Consider the following 24,910-nt stretch of genomic DNA (forward strand, 5'->3'; position numbering starts at 1 on the left):
AAGAAAAAAACATTATGTAAACATAGGTCATATAGAGCTTTATTAATAAGTTATAACAAAAATTCAGAATAGGAATAGTAATCAACTTGCTGTTACTGCGAGCATTGGCTTGAATTGATCAGCACATGCCGTGTGTTTATGTAAGCTGTGTTTATTAATACATATCGAAATGTGTCTACCGTTGTTGACAATACATGATTGACATCGATCGAAAATCGAATTTATGACCGTGCGAATTTCGTTTCTATTCTCTTTCATTTCATTGAACGCATTATTAATCCTATTCTGATTTTTTGTTATAACTTCTTAACCTTTTAGGAACGATGCGCCACTGCAGTGGCTCACTCGCTCGCCATTTCAATTGAATAACTGTCTTCATATGCATTGTTTCGCACTTCTTTTGTCTTATACAGTCTTTGTTTTTAATACGGCAGTGTCGGGTATAAATTGTTGCTTTTTCCTTAACACGTTGACTGTCACGCGTATTTACAACAAAATCTCCTACAGGCCACCCGTGCCGCTATAGGAAGCGTGCGCTGTTAATTCATATCTGTTTCTATTCCTGCATGAACAGTTGGAATCTTCGCCGAGTACCGAATGGTATAACTTAAAATCTTTGCCCTTATTTTTTTTCAATAATGAGAAGAGATCGGATTGCCCGGAAGGAGAAGCATAAATAAAATTACATCGTCAGATTCTGATTTGGATACTGATAAATATAATCTTAGTGATAATGAATGTTATGAAGATACTATTGACGAGATTTTACCAGAATTGGTCATGGAAGAAGAAAGAAATGTTGATGATACTGAGGAAGCTACAGTTCAAATAAAAGATACGAAATGGACCGATCAGAGGCACGAGCATATCTGAAAAAACAAACAACTTTTTGTCCAAGCTGTCCTGATCAACCTCAACTTTGCAGAGAATATTTTAATGTTATACACTGCGAATAATTTTTTTAATAAACCATTTTTATAAGAATTCTATAGTTTCATTACCTCCTGTAGAATATTTGTCGAAATATTTTCGGAAATCCTTTGTAAGTAGTCAAATCAGCGTCACCCGAATTACGGGTGACGTAGCCTGATGAGAACTTTTGCTGTCACACGAATACGGGTGACGCGGCAGTCAACGTGTTAAATAAATGTCGTATCCATATTCTAAACCATAATAAAAATATAATATTATATGACGCCTAGAATTTTGTAAAAACTTTCATATTATGTTTAAATGATGCTTGGGGGGGGGGGTCTCAAACGGGAGGTTTAACATATGGATGGTTTAGAATATGGATACGACAATAAATATACCATTTGCTTTTTCTAACATGTCGTTATACATTGTTAGAGTCTCTAACCCCAGAATGCCACAAGAAAATAGAAAACGAAGGGCAATTTCTGACAATTCAGGATCCGACTTGGAAATCGAAAATGAAATCAATAGAAACATGCAGAGTAGGACGAAAATTAAAAAATTGAGAATACTCAGTTCATCCGAGTCAGAAGATTCTGATGTGCGCGAAGAGGAAAGCTCTGAAAGAATAATCTGGTCACCTGAAAATTTGGAGCCGTAGGTGCATAAATTTGATTTGCGAAATTCTGGTATGGCAATTCGGCTCAATCGATCCGCAACTCCAATCGACTATTTCCAAATATTTTTTTCGGAAAATTTGGTTTCATTTATTGTTCAAAAAACAAATGAGTATCGAAGATTCAAGGTGAACACTAGCAAGCGCTCGTACACAAAAGCTCACGAAGGGGAAACAACATTGAACGAAATATACAATCTCTTTATTATTCGTTTACTAATGGCAAGAGTAAAAAAAAAATACATTACACAGCGTATTGGACGAAAGATCGGTTTCTGCGAAAAGCAGAAACGATGTTTACGGGAATATTATGTGTCGGGATAGATACACGTTTCTGTTAAGTAATCTTTATTTTAGTACAGTTCTATTAGAAACATCCAACCAACTGACAAAAATTAAGGAACTGTCTGATAAACTTTGTAGTTCGAGAGTTTACTGTTATATAAGGGACGGTTGTCATTTAGACAATATATTCCCTCTAAACGGAATAGATTTGGCATCAAGACTTTTGTATTGTGTGACTGTAAAACGGGTTTAGTATTAAATGTTATTGTATATGCCGGCATCGATTCTGAGATAACAAAACTAAATCACAAATATTTAGGAAAATCAGCTGAAGTTGCAGTCACATTATTGAAATCCCATTTAGGAAAGGGGCATACATTGTTCGTTGACAATTGGTATACCAGTCCGACTTTATTCAGTTATTTATATCAAAATAAAACTAACGCCTGTGGCACCGTAAAACCGCGAAGGAAAGACATGCCTGTCATAAACGAAAAACTTGAAAATGGCGAAATATGCCTTCGGTCATCGTCCAACATGCTCACTCTCAAGTGGCAAGACAAACGGGAGGTGGAGGAAAATTGTGACCGTAGGTTTATGCGTTGTACCATGTTTCAAAATATATCATACTCAATTATATTATTAATTATTAAAATGAATCGTTAAAGTTAAACTATGTGTAATACATTTTTTTTTTAAATTATGATTTAACTTCATTTGAATGTATTCATGCACAGAACATCATTGCCCGTCACACTTTGCAGTATTGTATCGTTTATACATCGTTCTCGTCAGACTCTGCTGTCCAGGGAAATAGCCACACGCAGAATTCAACCGTACCTAAAATGTTAATAAAGCTCTATATGATCTATGTTTACATAATATTTTTTTCTTACTTTGTGCCATAGAATATATTGACAAAGTTTGAAAACCTGGGACATCCTGTACAAGCGAAAGTTTAGCTTTTAATTTAGCTCCCCTTAATAAAATTAATATAATACTCTGTAAGGACAGTGTTTATGATATCATGGAGCAATTTGTTAACCCGACGATATATCGTCGTTCGGTGCAATCGCCAAAAATACCAACGACGATATATCGTTGCGCCTCCGTTAGAGCCTTATTATACTCATCACAAAAGATCTGTGTTTAAGTATAACTTCATAAAATGTTAAAATGGTTCATATTCGATGCAACACAAGTGAAAAAATGTTTATTAAATCAACTTTTTGTTATATCTTATGTTGTTTCGTGCCGAGGGTCTGTATATGCCAGAGTGAATCTTTCACGAATTTCAGGAAAGTAAATGTTGAAAACGATAGCCAATATAACCCGCGCCCGTTATTTTCGGAAATACCCGGCCCTAAACATTTGCCACCGAACATATCCAAACCAATAGAATATTTCGATTTATTTTTTACGTACCAATTTCTGAACATGTTGATTTTTTCTATGTGCAATTACGTTTTGAAAAAGAGAAATTACTTTGTACGATTTTCATTATGTCTTATACTTATGTTATTCTTATGATTTTTAACAAATATCGAAACCCCATTGGTATTGATTTATTCTCCATTCCTTTCGCAATATGCTGCTTTTTGAATTTTGTAAATATCACGCCTACTTTGGTTTTTACGAGCATTTTCGCAAACCTCTACAAATTCGCCGATTCGGCCCGGTATTCTTCGCCTAGGTACGCTTTTTTCGCTCGGTGCTAAAAGGGTTAAAGGCGGTTGGATTATTGATTGAAGAAACGAAAACTATGTCAGCGTTCTCGATTCCGAATGCTCTTATTTTCGTTTCTCAAAGTTTATGCAATCAAGTAAGAAGGAAGATGATGAATATGTGTATTAATAGAGTAACAGTAAAAAAAAGCGATTTTCGAAACTTTAAAGTATGAAGTTATTAAAATAAATGAAAGACACGAGTTCACCGTATCCGTCTTCTTCTTCGTGAACTCTTCTACGACTCATTTTTCAAATATCAAACATATAACGATAGCTTTCTGTAATCGTCTAATTGCCACGTTTCCACTGTACTTTCAGATATTCGTTCATCAGAAGCCAGCTAACTGTGAAGCATCGTAAGCGAACCTAACTCTGTATTCTCCAACGATTGGTTACTTAATAACTGATCGTTCCAAGTTCCAAAGCTGAGTGTTGTACATACATCTGGTTACATACACGAAATACATGAAACTATGAATGAACAGATTGTACAGTACAATGTCTCAGAAAGAAAGAGAGACGAACTGCTTGGTTATACAGGGTGTTACGCCTAACTGAGAACAGTGAAATATCTCGAAACAGATCGAAGCTACGAAAACAATGTTTATACAAAAAGTGTTCAGTATAAAGAGATGTTGTAGGTAGTATCAATAATTTTTTTGACATAATGGTGAACAATATTTCAATGTCAAGTTGATTTTTTAAATAGGACCATACATTTTTTTTAGTCATATTACGATAGCTGGTTTCAATACGAATACAATGTTGTATTATTTCTTTCAGCTAATCATAAATTAGAAGCAATTAAATTAGCAACAGCGGGCGGCGTACGGTATTATGAAAGGTGTAAGGAAACATAAAAAGGTCTCACTATTATAATGCCTGTATTTTATTTAGAAGTTACAGTTTTTAAAAGAAAAAAATTTTAAAGTTTCCCAAAAATGGGACATTAGCGGATAATGTTTCAATATGAATACAATGTTGTATTATTTCTTTCAGGTAATCATAAATTAGAAGCAATTAAATTAGCAACAGCTGGAGGCGGGCGGTATTATGAAAGGTGTAAGGAAACATAAAAAGGTTCGATTTCTGTTCACGTTCAGTGCAATGTTTAAACAATTGTAAAAGTGTAGACAATACACTGATGATTAGCATAAACAAAAGATGAATCTCTTTGCGTTTCCTTATGCCTTTTGTGTTTCCAATAGTATGATTATCTGAAAGAAATAATACAATATTGGATTCGTATTCCAACCAGCTATCATAATATGACTAAAAAAATCTATTGGTCACCTCAAACCCTCGAAAAAGGAACCCCTCTTAGCTGCCACCTGAACGGGACCGTACTCTATTGCTGGCCAACCTAAAAACGTCCTACACGCGCGTAGATGGAAGAACAGGGACACCTTATACGCAGGCCAACTAACCCCGAGACAACCAGGACCAAAGCCCACCAAAACATCGGAATTTCAAGGAAGATCCACATTTTGATGTTTTGCAATGGTCTCGCCCCGCAAGGAAGGGCTCCATGAAGCGTGGGTGGTGTGGAGGTACCCTGTAAGGATGTTGGGGAAAGACCGATTCAGCCTCGGACCACAGGCCCTCCGCGAGACGGACCTGAGGGAATTCCATGTCGCGTGATTAGGCAGGCCAATTGGGCTAAGATCCGTTAACGAGTAGAGTAGTGGGGGGTGGGAGTACAAAGTTCCAATTCCCGTCGAGGCCGAAAAATCGCGAAGGATCACTGTCAAGCGAGCCACCGAACGGATTGCAGAGTGCCGTGCCGCGTAGATATTGATACAGAGAGCGAGTTTGGTAAGAGAGAGAGAGAGAGAGAGAGAGAGAGAGAGAGAGAGAGAGAGAGAGACCGAGAGCGAGAGCGAGAGCGAGTTCGAGGAAAGAGAAGTGTGACGATCGCCGATATCCCACGCGTCCAGTCAGCTCAGGGATCCCTTAAACGTTTCGCGACCATCACTCCCCGATCAAAGATCCGAAAACCGAATTGCTACATCACCCTCAATTTTCAAAAAAAAGAGCTTTTATAAAAACCCAAAATTTTCGACAAAAATGAGGTATTGCATGAAAAAAATAAAAACGTTAGAAAGTTCTAATTGGCCTCGAAAGATAGAGGAAAGTTTTCCGAATATAGTGATATACAATTTATTAATTGTTTTTGGTCCTAAATACCTATAAATTAATGTCAAAGTTTTTGCCGAAAATTTTGGGTTTTTACAAAAGTTCGTTTTTTTTCAAAAACTGGGGGTGATGGAGCAATTCGGTTTTCGGATTCTTGCTCGGGGAGTGAAGCTCTACAAGAATTTCATAGTGGTTATAGGAAATCAAAAAAAAAAGTTTGATTTTGTCGGACAGTGTAATCAGTCAGATTGTAATAGCGCTTTTGTCTTGGCTACGGATTTGGTACCGACCTACCGTACCGTCGCCATAAGGAAGATTAAGATAACTACGCGCCGCAAACGACCAACTTCCACTGAAAATGTATGTATTTTCCATTTTGTTCGATGACCTTTTGCCATCCCTCTGACAACTTGAAAATTCCACGCTCGTAGAAAGTCTGATCCTTTTCGGCCAAAAACTGAGTTAACCCCTTAACACGTTAAGCGCCACGCCGAATTTTTGCGCCTTTCCGTTCAAGCCACAGTAAGCCGTCAGGCGGGCCCTGTCGGGCAGCGCGCCGCTAGGCGAGCCAGAGTATAAACAGCCCGTAATAAATACTATGTATATACTTTGTTTATATCCTTATAGTCCCTTCTCCTTGGTAGAAGATAAAAAACTGAAAAGCGAGACCTAATGACGCTCGAACGCGTAAGAAATCCTCAGTTGCATACATATCGTAGCCCAGTTTCGTTCAGTTTCCAAGTTTTCTCGTACTTCTTCTTGACTAGAAATTCAAAATTTTGTTGACCCAAAAATCAGGATGTCATCAAGTGATACGTCAAGTGAACAAATTTTAGTGCCTACAATTCGTCATCGTCGTGTATTGCGCTCGTCGAGCGATGAAAGTTCATCAGAGAATGCGCATGTGGATACTAATCCAACGGGTAATCAAGAATGGTTCGATCCTCGAGGAAATCAACCTATTATAAAAGCTTTTACAAGCGAATGTGGGGTTCACATATCTAATATCACATTACAAAATTGTCGGAATGTGAAAGACTTTTACGCTTTACTGGTCACGGAAGAAATGCTTCAGGAAATAAGCGATCAAACAAATATATATGCAGTGCAAAAGCAATCAATGAATGCTTCGAGGCGTATAAATAAGTGGGTCCCTACAAATAAAAATGAAATCGAGCGCTTATTTGGGTTCATCATATGGATGGGATTGGTAAAATATCCAGCAATATATTTATACTGGTCCAGGGATCCGCAATATTATCATCCATTCCCACACAAAGTAATGAGCAGGAACCGATTTGAAATTCTTTTGAGGATGCTTCACTTTTGCAACAATGAAACAGCAGATGTCACCAACCGATTATACAAGATCCAGCCGATTATCGACGAATTGAATAGAAATTTTAAAAAATATTACCATCCGACGGAAGTTATTTGTATTGACGAATCGATGATTCCATTTCGTGGACGAATTATATTCCGACAATACTTGTAGCAGAAGAAACATAAGTATGGAATCAAAATTTTCAAACTCAGCTGTGGTCTCGGCTACACATATAATTTCAGTGTTTACAGTGGCAAAACTTTCAACAAAGTGAACACGACGTCAACCAATGTAGTTATGAATTTGTGCGAAGGTATACTTCATAAAGGACATACCCTCTGTACCGACAATTGGTACACCAGTGTAAACTTGGCCAAGGAACTGATAGGGAAAGATACTCACTTGATTGGGACACTAAGGAGTAACCGCAAGGATACCCCAAAAGAAGTGGTATTCAAGAAGCTAAAACGGGGGGAATGTGTCGCTGAAGAGAGTAAAGAAGGGATCACAGTTTTGAAGTGGAAAGAGAAGCGTGACGTTCTGTTACTTTCGACCAAACATACACTCCAAATGGAGACCGTTCGAACAAAATCAAAAATTGTTAGTAAACCCACAATTGTTATAGACTATAATGCGGGGAAAAAATCGATTGACCTGTCAGATCAACTTGCTGCATACAGTAATCCATTACGAAAATCGGTGAAATGGTATCGAAAATTAGGTTTTGAATTGTTATTGAACACTGCTGTTGTAAATTCCTTCTTTATATACCAAGAAACAACAGGCCAGAAAATGTCTATAACAATGTACCGCAAAAAATTAGTTGACAGACTTATGCAGGAGAACGAGGAACAAGTGGACACCCGTGTAAATCCTCGGCATCACTTGGAAAAAAAAGAAGGCAGTGCGCACAAATCTAGAAGATACTGCACCGAATGCTATAATCAGAATACACGAATGTTAGGATCAAAGACAGCTAAAAATGTAACGCAAAAAGTAACAACCTTTTGTAACCAATGTACAAACAAACCTCACCTTTGCATATCTTGTTTTAATAAATTACATTAATGTTTTTAAGTATTCTATTCTATTCCTTGAAGCATTGACCAAACAAAAACCGATATCGCATAATTTAAATGTTCAGTCTCACAAATACGCAAGGACCGACACACGCGCTGCGATAGAAGAACGAAAAATCTGTCGCCGGTCCGCAGGGACCGGCGTGGCCTGAACGGAAAGTCTAGCGCCGGTCCCTAGGGACCGGCGTGGCGCTTAACGTGTTAATGCACAATTTAAAAAAAAAAAATCAATTTTTTTTATTTAAGAAAATACATATTTGGACCTTAATTTCAATAAATATGTAAAAAAAATGCAAAAATTACTAAAAATTCAATAAAAATAGTGGATAAATAATTATAGTGAATATTGAATCGCATTGCAGATCGAATTTTGTACCCATCGTACTGTTTTTCAATTACCAGTTACTATTTTGAAGGGGAAGGAGGAGACGAAAAAAAAAACTGAAAAATATTTAATTTTTCCTAAATTTGTAATTGTTGGGATTATGGAATAGAAATGAATATGATTCTAATTCTTTTCTTAAAAAGACTTTATTTTATTCCTTTATTGAGAGAAGGTATATGGGCGAAAACGATCGAGCGACCAAACTCTACTGAGAGTCCGGTAAGAAAAAACGCTTCTTTTATACCCTTCTTGGGTTCGTCTTATCCACCAATCAGAGACGTTTTATTTGTCGCGTTTCACATTGTATACGTGACGCTGGGATCCCCAAACAGTCAGGGCACGATGTATATCTAATGGTACCGGTGATGATGTATCGCGGTATCTACTATACAGGGTGTCCCACAATTATTTTAACAGCCGAAAATGAGGGGTAGCTGAGGTCATTTGAAGTAACTTTTTCCTTTGCGAAAATGCAATCCGCGGCTTTGTTTACGAGTTATTAACGAAAAACACTGGCCAATGAGAGGTGACGGTGCGAGAGAGAGAGTCCGCGAGAGAGTACGCAGCACGAGGCTTTGACAGATGGTCGGGACGGACTCGAGCCACGTTCGAAGTATTGAACAAATCACGAAGCGAGAACTTTCCGGATTTTTTTTTTACTACGTGACAGTGATATTTTGAAGAAAAACGCTGTTCACCTTTACTTTAGAATGTCTGAAGAATATTTACTAATTTTTCGGACCCGAAATAATAAGTAATTTAACCGTGACGGCCGTTTTAATTTTCTAGTGTACATGACACCTTATGTGTACCATATGAAATTTTTATGCAAGGTGTACAGTGAAGATTAACAAAGTTCGTAAATGATATTTTAATTTAAATAATTCCGTGTACGAACAGAATTCAACGAATGATTCGCAAAGCTGATTTAATAATAAATAATCGCGTTAAGGTACGTAAAGGATTTGTTTTTTAGAGAAATATGAAAAATATTATCGATAAGAAACTCACCCATTTAGTTGAGGATGCATTTGCTGACTCGTACGTACTGACCTCGTACAACGAACAGCTGATCCCAGGTCGATGACCGCAACATTCGAGGGATACTGTCGGTGGAACCTTTGGTATGGTTATTTGCGAAGTTCACTTACACTGCACTGTCACCAAACACTGATCAGTTATTTAATCACTGATAATCCGAATCACTTGTGGATATTTAAGAAAGATCACTGAGACTCGTTCGCGGATAATCGTTTATTCGACGCGTTCGTTCGGAAGTCGACGTTTCACTGCCGAAAAATTCAGGCCTTGACTGTGGGTCCTTGTTGTTCTTCGTTCGGCCGTCCGAGGAAATGACACTCGATACCATTTTCTTCGCACGGCCATTAATTGCGTTCTAAGAGCGCAGGGTGACAGCGGGTCGGACACAGTTTACGTCTCGGCATATCTTGTTTATTTCATTTGGCGGTACCCTGCGCTTCGAAGAAAATAGTATCGGGTGTTATTTCCTCGGACGGCCGAAAGACGAACGACAAGGCCTCGATTTTTTGGCAGTGAAACGTCGACTTCCGAACGAACGCGTCGAATAAACGATTATCCGCGAACGAGTCTCAGTGATCTTTCTTAAATATCCACAAGTGATTCGGATTATCAGTGATTAATTAAGTGATCAGTGTTTAGTGACAGTGCAGTGAAAGATCAGCTGTACGTTGTACAAGGTCAGTGCCCTTCGACATCATGAATTTCAGCCAGCAAATGCATCCTCAACTAAATGGGTGAGTTTCTTACTGATAATATTTTTCATATCTCTCTAATAAACAAATCCTTTACGTCCCTTATTTATTATTAAATCAGCTTTGCAAATCATTCGTTAATCTTCACTGTACACCTTGCATAAAAATTTCATATGGTACACACGAGGTGTCTTGCACACCAGAAAATTAAAACAGCTGTCACGGTTAAACTTCATATTATTTCGGATCCGAAAAATTAGTAAATATTCTGCAGACGTTCTAAAGTAAAGGTGAACAGCGTTTTTCTTAAAAATATCACTGTGATGTAGTTAAAAAAATCCGGAAAGTTCTCGCTTCGTGACTTGTTCAATACTTCGAACGCGGATCGAGTCCGTCCCGACCTTCTGTCAAAGCCTCGTGTTGCGGACTCTCTCGCGGACCCTCTCCCTCGCACCGTCACCTCTCATTGGCCAGTGTTTTTCGTTAATAACTCGTAAACAAAGCCTCAGATTGCAAATTCGCAAAGGAAAAAGTTACTTCAAATGACCTCAGCTACCCCTCATTTTCGGCTGTTAAAATAATTGTGGGACACCCTGTATACAGTTTACATCACCGTCGTTGCCCGCTGACGGAACCGGCGAAAATGTAAACCGATATCTTAGTATCTTAGTACTAAGTAAACTATAGATTAATTTTTGTTCGAGGCTAAAATTTCAACAGTAATAATATAATAATAATATTTATTAGCTGAAAAATATATAATAAACTAAAACTATTCAAAATTTTCTTTTGTATGGTAAATTTCAAAACAAGGTGCAGCACATAGCCCAACATTCCTTATTTCAACATTAGAAAACATACCTTTTATACACTAAAAATCCAATTTACTCTCTATAAAAATACACCATAAAACAAAAACGTTTTTATATGTTGACACTAATAATATTTGTAAAAAATAAAAAACAATTGTCTTTGAAGAAATTCACTTTGATAACGTCTACTTTACTTCCATCCTAAAAGTGCATATTTTATTCCTGAATAAGCAAAAAATAGAAAGAGATCGGAGATAACTGGAGAGTAATAAATAAATTAGTCATAACAAAACTCACAAAAGTGCCAACGCTAATTAGATGCGCAATAATGGATATAGATAGATAGAAACAATTACCAGGTCAGAGATGCTTGTAAGTGTCACCCTAAAAGGCCATATTTTATAATCCCAAATAAACAAACTTTACAGCTTACAATACAGAATTGCACGATGAATATCAATAAATTGAATGTTTTCCTTGGTTTTTATTAAGTTATTTTTACTGCCCGGATATATTAGAATCTGAACATTTTAGCGACATAAGTTGCGACGCCGACCGTATATATACGGGTCTGCACATTTTGGCCGGTTTTGCACGCCCGTGTTAATACGTTTCTGCGCGTTAAGGGGTTAAGTGAGATTTTATAGCGTCATCATCGTTAAAAGTTTTATCACGAAGGGAGTTGTCCAGGGATCGAAATAAGTGGTAATCCGATGGCGCGAGATCAGGGCTATATGGTGGGTGTAACATCAATTCCCAACCAATATCCATCAATTTTTGCCGAGTGGACAAAGACGTGTGCGGCCTAGCATTGTCCTGGTGGAAAATGACACCTTTACGATTCACGAATTCTGGTCGCTTTTCCTTGATCGCTACATTCAATTTGTCCAGTTGCTAACATTCACGGATAATAAAAAATAATATAATAATAATAATAATTTTATAATATAACATTTACGGATGTCATAAAAATGGGAGTGAGAGATATCTATAACTGGAATCGGCAATTACATAGTTGCCAACCCAATAATAGTGTCCGCGAGATTTGCCCGACCGTACGGGTTATCTTCCCTATTCCCGTGATCGAACCTTGGATCCCTGTCGCATCGATCTATCTCGCGCTAACCGGTTTCCGACTTATCCGCGGGGAAAAATATCTCGCGTTTCGCGTGGCATCCTTCTACTGTCTGGCGCTCGGTCTTGACATCGTGCTCCACGTCGAATTTCCCGGAAATCGAACTTTGTGCCGAGTCGCTGTCCGCGTCTAGGGACCGCGGAGATCAGGGTGGCGTCACAAAGCATAATCTCATGTGTGCCTAACGCATTTTCACATAAGCCAATTGTAATTCTATCTTCTTTCGCCTTTTGTCCAGTAACATTTGTTTCCACTCAGTGTTTTCGTCGGAAAAGCCATGCAAGTTCACTTTCGTCCATCTTGTAAACATTCTCCAAACTTATATTTTCTTCGTGTGTGTGTGTGTGTTTTTAATTAATTAGGAAAGCATCTGCTCCATCTTGATCAGCATTATATATTTCTTTTCATTATTTTTTCATTATTATATATCTTTTTGGTGTCATAATATTAATAGTAAAGATATGTGTATGTATTTACAGTGTAAAACGATTCAAAAGAACGATTACAAACAACGATATTAATTGCTACAATTTATATATCACTAATTATTAACCGCTTCGTTCTCACGGACGCGTAAACACGCGCCTACTGATTTGCTCCGTCTGGAGAGACTAAGTTTGTGGTTAGTACTAATTTGTAATTTCATTTAGTGTACGTTTGACTGTTCTGCAAAGATGACCACCATGCGACGATCTAGAAATCGAATTATTAGTGATAGTAGTAGTGAAAGTGAAAGTGCTGTGGAAAGTGATATGACTGACGAGGATGTTCCTTTGTGCGAAAGATGGAAAAATATTTTACGCCAAAGAAAATGGAATATTCCTACTGCCACGCAAAATTTTACGCCACAAGTTTGGAGGTACAGCGATTTACATCACGGTGTGTTACCCCAATCTGGTATATCAGAAGATAGTTCTTTTCTTCAAATCTTCAAATTTTTTTTTTGTGAAGAACTCATAGAGTTAATTGTGAAGGAGACTAATAAATACAGCCGAAAGCAAGGTTTCTCCAGATCTCAGTTTCATGTATCTAGTAATGATTTGCACTGTTTTTTTGCAATTATTATTCATATGAGTATTGTTCGCTTGCCGAAGATGTCCATGTATTGGAATACAAAGGCAATGTATAATTTTGTGTTTATTAGACAAATCATGTCAAAAAAAAAGTTTTTCAATATTTTGCGATTCCTTCATTTCACTAGTGTTGATGCAAATAATAATGAAATTAGAAAGACGTAGTGTTAGCTTATAATATGCACATGGGTGCTGTTGATCACACAGATCAAATTTTACATGGCATTGGATCATTTAGGAAAACAATCAAATGGTACAAAAAGTATTTCTTTTATTTATTAGATATTGCTATATGCAATGCACATGCAATTTGGAACTGCCTCCATGTAAACCGAAAAAGTTTGTGCGAAGTGAAAGAAGATTTAATATTGCAGTTACTAAATAACTACAACGATCCAACAGAGAATTTTCATCGGAAAGGAAGGAGGAATCATCTTCATCCATTGCGACTGCAATCTAGATGTTTCTTAAAAAAATTACAGCCAACAAATAAGAAATCTATGCCGATGAGACGGTGTGTATGGTGCAAGCAACAATCGATTCGCAAAGAAACCAGATATCATTGTATCAATTGTGATGTTGCATTATGTGCAGTTCCTTGTTTTGAATTATATCATACAGAGCAATAATAAATTTGAAATATTTTGAAATCAATGTTTATTACTTCTATATACCGTTTCCAAAATTAACACTTTTCCAAATTAAACTCTTTATCTAATACTAGCGTGTTTACACGTCCGTGAGACTGCGTGAACGATAGCGGGGCGCGTGTTTACGCGTCTGTGGGACTGCGTGAACGATATCGCGGTGCGTGTATACACGTCCATGAGAATGAACCGGTTAATATCACCAATAATAACTCTTGAGGCTAAAAATTAATAATACTGGTATAATAAATTGCAATAAAACAAAATGATCTGTTTCGGTGTGAGTCAGATCAATAAAACCGCGAAACTACAAATGTACGTAACAAAAAATTCGTACATTTCTTTTTTTGAGTGAGGAAACGGATGCCAGTTTGTTTCTTCTTTCGATGTAACGATATTCTTCTATCCTTTTGCCGTCTTTCATTATTGCGTATTCCAGTCAACCATTTTTGTCATATATGTATAAAATCGGCATTCTAGCGATCATCAACAAATTTCATTCTCGAATTTATATCTTGTAATTTCATATTTACAATTTTCTGAAAAAAGAACTTCCATCTAGACCATTTGAGAATCGTAACACTTATATGGAAACATTCACGTCACGTTGTTAACTCGCTATTAAATAGGACAACGCCTTTAGAAATATGAGGACGAGGAATCCATTATTCTAATCAGCTCCCAAATACGTTCAAAGGTGCTTCAAAATATTTTGGACCGAACGCCAACTGAATTTCCTAAATAGTTTTGTGCCCGTTGCATCACTTTAAATTTCCATTCGAGTACTGGTTTCGTGCTGGCGCCTTCAGTTTCCACTAAATAAATGCATTCGAATAAATAATGATAACGATTTATCGATGTTGATGCTTTCAATTTGGCCTACTCTCTTTGATTCCACCGGTTGAACGGCCCGATCGGTTTGATGGACGACGATTTTGGTTAACGGTACCGCGATAGCCGCGTTCTTCTTAAACGGGGAAAAGAAACGAAGAAGACGATACGAAAAACAGGAGGAACGAGAAGAACGCTTGATATAAACTCGCGTGCCGAAGGAGAATGTACGGCACAAGTTATACAGTTACTTAATTGCCCAGCGTCTCGCTCGTCCCACATGTAAGACCGCCTTCACGTTTCGTCGACCTTCCCGGCCAATATCTTTTTTTCGGGATCGCGTTTCAAGGTTACCATGTTCCCGGCCTGCTAAGACTCGTTGGTTGTTTACAGGCAAGACCGGAGCTGGGAAAATTTCATTTGAAATGAGCATTAAGAAGCAACTGCTTGAAATAATGCATTCAATGAATTTAATAATTCATTCAAATAATTTCACGATTATATCAAATAACACTGTCCGACAAAATCAAACTTTTTTTCTGGGTTCCTATAGCCACTATGAAATTCTTGTAGAGCTTCACTCCCTGAACAAGAATCCGAAAACCGAATTGCTCCATCACCCTCAGTTTTTTAACTAAACGAACTTTTGTAAAAACCCAAAATTTTCGACAAAAATGAGGTATTGCATGAAAAGTACAAACGTTAGAAAGTTCTAATTGGTGTTAAAAGATAGAGGAGAGTTTCCCGAATATAGTGGCATGCAATTTATGAATTGCTTTTGATCCTAAATAGCAATGGATTGATGTCAAAGTTTAAAAAAGTGTCGACGTGCGCAGTTTCTCCGAAATATTTTTGTATTTTTACGAAAAGTTTTTTGTTCGGCACGAAAACTCTACCCAGGATCGGATTCTGTAGACATTTCTGAAGAAGAAACGGCCCGATAGAAGTGTCGGAACGATGTACATTTCGAGTAGGTCGAGAAAATGTTCGTCGGCAACATGTACACGATATTTTGCCGTCATGTGCTTCGCTGCTCGCGTCTCTCTGTCCGACAGTGCCGAGGCTATGGGTAATCAACACCGATGGAGGGATCCAATGGGGCACCCACTTAGCGTGTGGGGCGTGCCATTTTTTTTAGTACTTCAATGTGCTGTTTTCTTTTACATATTTTTATGGATAATAGTCACCAAACTGTGAATCATAAATTAAAAATGGAGAAATAATAAAAGAAAAATAATGAACAAAAAATATTCATTTTATTCTGAATTTGTTCGAATTACAAGTATATCATGTATACAGTTATCATTTAAATTATAACGATAATTCGATCATGAATAAATAATCATTTTCAAAACGTTAAACTTCTTGAAACATATCGTTAAATATATATTTAAATATTAATTTAATTATATGGCGTAGAGTCAAAATTATACTAGTGTTAGAATACTTTCGTTACCAACTCCAAATACTCGGGTGTGATTTTTTGTCTGAAATATATCACAGTTTGGTGATTATTATCCACAGAAATATGTAAAAAAAACCAGAACATTGAAGTACTAAAAAAAATTCAAATATTATTTTCTCGATCTACTCGAAATGTATATCGTTCCGACACTTTTACCGGGTCGTTTCTTCTTCAGAAATGTCTACAGAATCCGATCCTGGGTAGAGTTTTCGTGCCGAACAAAAAACTTTTCGTAAAAATACAAAAATATTTCGGAGAAACTGCGCACGTCGACACTTTTTTAAACTTTGATATCAATTCATTGCTATTTAGGACCAAAAACAATTCATAAATTGCATGCCACTATATTCGGGAAACTCTCCTCTATCTTTTAACACCAATTAGAACTTTCTAACGTTTGTACTTTTCATGCAATACTTCATTTTTGTCGAAAATTTTGGGTTTTTACAAAAATTCGTTTATTTAAAAAACTGAGGGTGATGGAGCAATTCGGTTTTCGGATTCTTGTGCAGGGAGTGAAGCTCTACAAGAATTTCATAGTGGCTATAGGAACCCAAAAATCGTGTCGGACAGTGTAATTGTAGAATAAAATACCATGTTATATAAAATAATATTTCAAATAATGTGACTTCGAAAGTGATTATGAAATGAAATATTAAATTAAATATCATTATTTGAAACAATACTTTCTTTTATCGAAGTCGATTAATCCAGAATCGAGAGCTACAGGAGCTAAAATATTTCAGACTGCAGATTTTTTACAATTTTTGGTCAAAAATGTCAAAAATTGCGACAAAACAGCGATGTTTGCGATCTTAAATTTGATGTAACTCGTAACAACGTCAACCGATGTCTATACAATTTTCTGCATACGTATACAATGAACCACAAAAGTGTTCGTACACTTTCTAAAACGCAATAACTTTTTTGAAACTGGATTAAGTGACTTGAATTTTTTTTAGGTGGTAGAGGGACTAGTATATCAGACGATAATCAAAATGCATTCTTTAAATCTTTGCTACTACTTGGAATGACAAAAAAAATTAAAAAACTCGTTTTTTAACTTTTTTATCTGAGCATATAATAAAGATTTAAAAAATGCCTTTCGTATATCTCGGTAACTTATATGCATGCTGAAAATTTTATCGAAATCGGTTAACCCAGAGTCGAGCTACAAGCGTTGAAAGATTTAAGAAACTGCAGATTTCTTCTAGTTCTGGTCAAACTGCGATTTTTGCCACCTTTAATTTGTTTGTAACTCATAACAACGTCAACTCATTTCGATAAAAGTTAAAAACGAGAGTTTTTTTAGTTTATTTGTCATTCCAAGTAATAATAAAATTTTAGAAATGCATTTTGAAAATCTGAAAATAATTCAAATCCCTCGATCCAGTTTAAAAAAATTATTGCGTTTCAAAAGGTATACGAACACTTTTACGGGCCACTGTAAGTTACCTAGATCTACGAAAAGCATTTTCATTATTGGCTCAGTTAAGAAATGAGTTTTTTATCGTAACTTCTCAATGGAGCATTTATATCAAGGTTATATATATATATATATTAACACATTGACAGCCGGCCCCGCGAAAACGCGAGTTTTTGAGTCTGTCGCTTGAGCGTCGGCCCCGCGAAAACGCGGATTTATGAGTGTGTAATAAATATATGTAATAATCCAGCATGAAATGAGAAACTGTATTTTTTTTATAATTATAAATTAAAAATTTCGATTTTGTTTAAATTTTTAATTACCGTTAATTTGTATATGAAGGATATGCAAATAAAATGTACTATTTTACGAAAATATATAATGTTTTAAATATTTTCTTTGGCTATTCAGTGATCAGAAACAAGCGAATAAGACCGGCGTTCGGGGTTTAAGTGGCCGATACGTTGCGGCGCTCAGGCTTTAAATGTCTCTTAGGTCGCCGGCTGTCAATGTGTTAATCAGTCTTGTTTTCACTAGTAGTACACGCTCCCGAAGTATGTACGGAAAAATGCGGGACACCCTGTATCAACAAAATTATAGGAGATCCCGAAAATAATCGGGATAAAGGCTTCATATTATATTTACATAATTACGTCAAAGTAAATATATTTCTGTTAAAGATAGAAAATATGCACATTTTATGACCAACTTTACAAAAACCAGTTTACGCTTGTCCCACTTGATCTTATGTATTTGAAAATTTGCTATTATCATTTCCTTTGCGATCAGAAAATAAATATCCTTCCTCAATTGAATACTCTCTCGGCTATGTGGCACCGAAAATAAGGACAATTTTTATCCACTGCAATAATTCGTGTTAAATTCACTGCTTATTATGTTATAATTTCCGCTATTTAAACAATGCTGATTCTATCCAAATGCATGTATATAACGTGATAAAAGTTTAATACGGATTCGTGATGAAATATTTGTAAGACCGTTATTCGATATTAACGGTCGAGTGCATTGCCCAGTGAAGTTTCAACCAATGTTCGCACGAAATGAGAATGAAACGTGTACAGTGCAGCACCACATCATTCCATGCAGCAGAACGAGCAATTTGCGATCGACGGTACACAATGTACGGTGCAACAGCCCCGACGAACAATAGAACTTTTTTTTGTAGCGGTGGAACAAATGCGTAATCGTTTAAACGAAGCTAAAAAGATTAAATCTCAAACTATGCAACAGACGTAATAAAATGCAGGTTTTGTACTGAAACAGACGATCGACGAAACCAGTTCATGATTTCCTGCTTTTCTAAAAAAGAACGGATTCCGAATTATTATGAGAAAGCAAGATATAATTAAAAGAATGAAAAAATATTTAAATCGCAACATAATTACTACATACGATTAGAATTGTTTAATACATAATAATTACATTTTAGACAATTGTAAAAATCCTTTAATTTCAATTATGAAAAATTAAATATCACTTAAAATATATTTTGTATTAATCCAATTTTGTTTATAAATAATAACAAGAAATAAAATAGGAATAGTATTTTTTATTTTGAACGTTAATTATATTTATATATTGTTGAACGTAAGATATTGCTATTATTTATTTATGCTCTTTATGTGGCAGTGTTTTGAAATATTCATGATACACAGGATACATACATATGTATAAGGAAATGTAATAGGTAATCGTATGAATGTAATAGGTCTGTCATCGTTATAGGAAGGCGTCACACAATGGGCCGGATCGAAGATTCTTTAAAAAAAAACCTAATTTTCTCATATTGATGTCCAGTCAAATTTTATTGTATAATATAATATATAAAATTGCGTATCTTTTTTCAAAAGCTGTTTATTTAATCAAAATATATTTTATTTGCTTCAATAGACTTTTCCCATCGAGATTTTAATGCATAGATGCCTGTTTAACCCAATACCGCCGGAATTCAAAAATACAAAAATAAATTAAATTGAGATTATTAGTATCAACCTGAAATTTACAATGATTTAAAACAAAATAGTGGGAATTCTTAATACTTTCATGGAGCACGTGATATGTTCTCACTATTTCAATGCCTATATTTTATTTAAAAATTGCAGTTTTTAAAAGAAACAAATTTTAAAGCTTCCCAAAAATGAGACATTAGCGGATAATGGGTTAAAGAAATTCTGATCTTTAGAATCAATAAACTCTGATATGGAATTTTTCACACTGTTTTCATTTTCATGCTGTTTAGCCCGTAAAAACAGTTCTAAATGTTTAAAAACAATGAAAGTCGATTGGCGAAAGATCCGGCGAATAAGCAGGGTGCTGTCAAATTTCATATTTTAATTAATTTAATTTCGCAACTGTTTTGTACGACGTACGCGGCCGCACGTTGTCGTAGAGAAGTATTGAGCCATGCCGATTAACAAGTCGATAGGCATATAATTTTCAATTTTTCATGCATTTCATCAATGTACTGGCAGTACTTTTCTGCTGTAATTGTCTCCAACCAATGCTTACAGAGCATCATTTTTCACAGACGTTTTGGGTCTTCCACGCGGTTCATTTTGTAAGTAAAAATCACCAGACCGAAAATTTTCAAACCAACGCTGCACTTTTCGATCGTTAACAGTATTCTCCCCAGAACACCTGGTTTACATTATTATATTGCGTGTAGCTTTTGCAGCATTATTATCAAGTTTATACTCATATACAAAATTACACTGATATCGGTTGAATTTGTATTCTTACGAAATTCAAAACAAATAACAAAATGGAACACTTTTGAGAAAATCTTCTTTGTTGAAATGTGACTCTGGTAGTGGACCGTACGACTATAAACCTTGATATAATCTTACCATCTCACAATATTACCAAAAGCATAATTTAACCTAATATTAATAAAAGTGATCACAGATTATAGTAGATACGACAGTTTTATGATTTGACATGATTTATCTTGGAGTAACTATGACTCTCTTAACCCTAGAAAGATAACCATATGACAACGTACGTAAAAGATAACCATACGCTTCAGAGGCGCATGCTTTTCTAAGGCGTCAATTTTATACTAACAATGGATATTTATTTAAGTTAATCTAGTCATTTTAAAGGTTTGGCATTATTGTAAAAATAAAATGCATTTATATTATATTTTTTTATATTTTAAGTAATTTTAAACTTAAATCACTAGACCTCTATGAAAAATTAACAAAAATCAACAGTCTTCGGTTTATGGGAACAAATCCCGTAAAATATCAAAAAATAGTGTTTTATCCTTACAAACTAGTAGACTATAATATAATCAGTGTAAAAAAAACTATAATATTATAAAAAATTTCTTTAGAGACAGTCATGACAAACGTCTTTCCTGTGTTCACCACAAACTGTCTTTTTGCATTTGGCACAGGTCATCTTTGACATTCTTTTCTTTTCAGACGTGCAAAGACTGCAATAACGCCTTTTTTTGGCTGAGGGTTCTTCTTCATCATCTGTGGAAGCCTGTACAGCAGATTTTGGAAGAATATTTTCAATGTTGCTTCGCACATGCCTTGGCAAAGTGGGTGCTTTCAGTCTTTGCGTCATCCACGGTGCAGTCAGTTGTTTATTTCGCAGGCGCCTCTGCGACGTAGGTTATCTTTCTCGGGTTAAGCGGGCTCGGCTGGGGCGAAGAGACGCCTACTAGCTCGACAAGCCCCAGTTGGACCGCTTGAGGTGCTATCAAGGGAAGTGCGGTCGCTTGAGGTCTCGGGGTGGAAACACCCTAGTAGTATCCGATGATCAGCCACCCTTGGGTCATAGTAGCAAGCAGCCACCTCCAGATGGTTCCCGCTGCAAGTACCCTTCGGGGGAGACTAAAAGCTGCCTCTGCGAAGGCAGGGGAGCAGCTGTTCGCGCGCGAATTGGATCCGCCATGTCAAGTCTTGTCTTGTGCATGGTGGTGAAGAGGAATTCGATATGTCTTGCCGGTCAGGCGTGCTAAGATACGCCGTCGGTACTTAACACGTTGGCTAACATGACCAACATGAATTTTTCGTTATGCGATGCATATTATGTTGAAGTATTATTTACATCAGATAAGTTTAGTTGTATAAACTTGTTTTATGCATTTTTCGTGGCGGGGGTCACCGGTGACCCCCAAGGCGCCGCAGACCATTTTTGCGATTATCAGTTGTTCCACACTGTTACGCTTCTGTTGCGAAACAGCTACTGTCATTTCTTAGTCTCGTTCAGTACTCCCTGCAAGCAGGTAAGTAAATGCATTCGTTATACTTTGTCACTTTACATAAGCTTTTACTTCCATTCAATTTTTTAATTAGCCCTTACAAATATGACTTCAACTAAAGATTATGAGTCAAATTCTTCATCCGAAAATGCAGTTTTACAAAGACCCTCCAAACGAAATCGATTGCTATCAGATAGCGTGGAAAGTTCATCGAGTAGTTTATCAGATATGATAAGAGCTTCCGCAGTACGCCGGTACCGAATTGAGTCAGACAGTGAAACTGAAGTTGAAGATGACATACAAGAGGAGTTAGATGTGAATTGGCGTATTCCTGTGGGTAATCAAGCCAGGATCACATTGTCGAATTCGTCCGAAATCAATATGTGCCAATCTGAGATTTTTGATTGGTCAGAACCGCATAGTTTTTATTTTCTTTTTGTCACGGATGAAATATTCAAAATGATCGCAAATCAATTGTATTAATAAAATTATTTTTGCATGTTCTGTACGGCATCAATTTCTTCAAAGCATTACAGAAACAATGGTATTGTTACGGCGACTTGTCCAAATCAAGTCGCTGTAATGTGAGCAACTCGCTTGCCCTGTTGTGAGCAACTCCTTAAAGAAAAATAGAAGAGAGGGGTTGCCACGGAGGTGTGTTATCAACGGACAATCGGAGAGTCGAGTTCGGACCGTCGAGCGATCAACGTTTCAAAGATCCCTAACACAATTGAATTGAGTTGTATTATAGTTTATGTACTTTATTCTAAATAAAATGCCGCGACGCGAGAGAAATGCAGTAATTCGCAACATTGGGGGTTCGTCCGGGATCGAAGAATCGATCGGAAATGTCACGCCGGCATTGGAGATCCTGTTTGCAAACCTCCGACAAGAATTATGCGAGCAACTGCAGGAGCAGCAGAGGCAGTTCGAGGCGCGACTGAAAGCGGACAGGCTTCAGCGCGAGGAACGGGAACAGGCTGCTGCGTCCGAACGAGAGGCTCGCATGGAAGAGAGGATAGCAAGGATCGAAAACCAATGCCACACACACAGGTGCTATCGGATTCATTGCGAAATTCTGTCTTAAATTCTGCGGCATTCTCGTCGGTGGAACACTCAGAGGCGCGTGTAAATAGTTCGGACACTGTTCTAAATAATGCTAATAGTGTATATAACGCGAGTGTGCCTATTGCTCCGAGTGTTCCTGTATTTGCTTCACAGTCTGTGCCATCGTTGCCTGCGTGTCGCGAATCTACACGCTTCGTAACTGGATTAGGATACTCTGTGAAGCCGACACGTTATGACGGTTCCACGTCATGGGATGAGTACCGAATTCAATTTGAAATGATCGCGAATGTAAATGGCTGGGACTTCTCTTCCCGCCGATAAGTATTTCGACTTCCAAGAAATAGTTTCGGCAATCGAGTTTCGGTTTGGTCGAAAAAACTTTTCGAAGCTAAATTACGTTCTATTTCAAAATTATAAACAGCGGCAAAGGGAGTCAATTTCTGCATTGGCCACGGAGATTGAGAGGCTGGCGCAATGCGCTTTCTCAGAATGTCCAATGGATGTTCCGGATCGTTTGGCCGCCTCTCAGTTTGTGACGGCGTTGGCCAATGAAGAGATGAGGAGAATGTTGAGATATGAAAGTTTTACATCTCTTAGAGCTACGGTGACCAGAGCTCTAGAGATGGAAGCTCTCAATAAATTAAGCTCTCAAAAAACAAACGTGTGAACGGAATTTAAAATGTCCCTTTACTTCCGAGGGAATGCTGGAACGTGCGGCTGAACGGCATTCTCAACGAGTGGTTGGTCATCAACGGGAGTTGCCGCATTGCTGGAGCTGTGGAAAGAAGGACCACCTCCAACGGGATTGTTTAAAGAAAACAAGGAAGGTGACTTCGCAAACTTCAAGAAGTCGGAATAATGGGGGATAGGCCGACTTCATCTTCCGTTTTTCCCCCTGTCGTGCTGCGTTTGGAACCTATTCAGCGAGGGATTTTCTTCGTCGAAGGCATCGTTGGAGCGAAGAAGAGGAAAATCATCTTCGATACGGACTCATCGGTTAACCTTCTACGGGAAACTTATGCTACAAGGCAGAATGGTTCAGCGAGCATGACAGGAGTGAAGATTTTTTTTCACTCTCCGGTCAGACTCCATCAGAACGCGGACGGTCTTTCTCGCAGGCCTTGCGAATCGCAGGATTGTGCGAAACATTTGATTTTGAAGAGTGGAGGAGAAAACAGGAGGAGGATGAAGAAATTGGTTTGGAGATTTGCAGGATTGGCAGGAGATTTCGGACAGGAATACGAGAATTAAATATCTCGTATCAATCTGGGATTCCTTGGAAGTGTACGAGGATCTACTGTTTCGTAAGTGGGAATCGCCTGATGGAAAAAGTAACAAGTGGTTACTGATGGTTCCAAGAGAAATGGTAAGCTCGGTGATGACAGATTGTCATGATACACCGGCGGGTGGCCATTTCGGAGTGAACAAAACTCTGGATAGGGTACGTCGAAAATTTTACTGGCCTGATAATCGCAAGGATGTGGAAGACTGGTGTCGTCGATGTAATACTTGTGTCGCAAGGAAAGGTCCGAGGGAGAGGGGACATGGACCTCTCAAGATTTATAATGTCGGGGCACCGTTTGAGAAGGTAGCGCACGACATTGTGGGACCGTTCCCGAAGTCTGCGGCTGGTAACAAGTATGCGCTGGTCGTTGTGGATTATTTTACGAAATGGCCGGAGGTAGTTCCGTTGCCGGACCAGCGCGCGACGACTGTTGCGAAGGCCCTTCTTACAGAAGTTGTAAGTCGTGATGGCATACCGTTGGAACTTCATTCGGATCAGGGGAGAAATTTTGAGTCGGCGGTCTTCAAGCGGTTGAAGGTGCTGCTTGGTATTAAGAAGACTCGCACTACTCCTTTGCATTCACAATCTGATGGGCTCGTGGAGAGGTTGATTCGGACTCTGCTGCAGTATTTGTCAATGTTTGTAGTGGATCATCAACGGGATTGGGACGATTG

The 24,910-nt window shown here is 37.5% G+C and overlaps 1 protein-coding gene and 1 long non-coding RNA gene across 2 annotated transcripts in view; one reads left to right on the top strand and one right to left on the bottom strand.

The window, feature by feature from the left end:
• LOC143260958 (cytochrome P450 6A1-like) overlaps positions 1–24,910 on the bottom strand; it is a 338,865-nt gene that overhangs the window by 288,049 nt on the left and 25,906 nt on the right. The window lies entirely within an intron of this gene.
• LOC143260949 (uncharacterized) lies at positions 13,446–13,930 on the top strand. The gene is made up of 2 exons (XR_013035228.1): positions 13,446–13,533; positions 13,655–13,930. It is a non-coding gene; the product is annotated as an uncharacterized LOC143260949 (long non-coding RNA).

This window comes from Megalopta genalis, unplaced genomic scaffold (assembly GCF_051020955.1).
Source record: "Megalopta genalis isolate 19385.01 unplaced genomic scaffold, iyMegGena1_principal scaffold0026, whole genome shotgun sequence".
Taxonomy (NCBI): domain Eukaryota; kingdom Metazoa; phylum Arthropoda; class Insecta; order Hymenoptera; family Halictidae; genus Megalopta; species Megalopta genalis.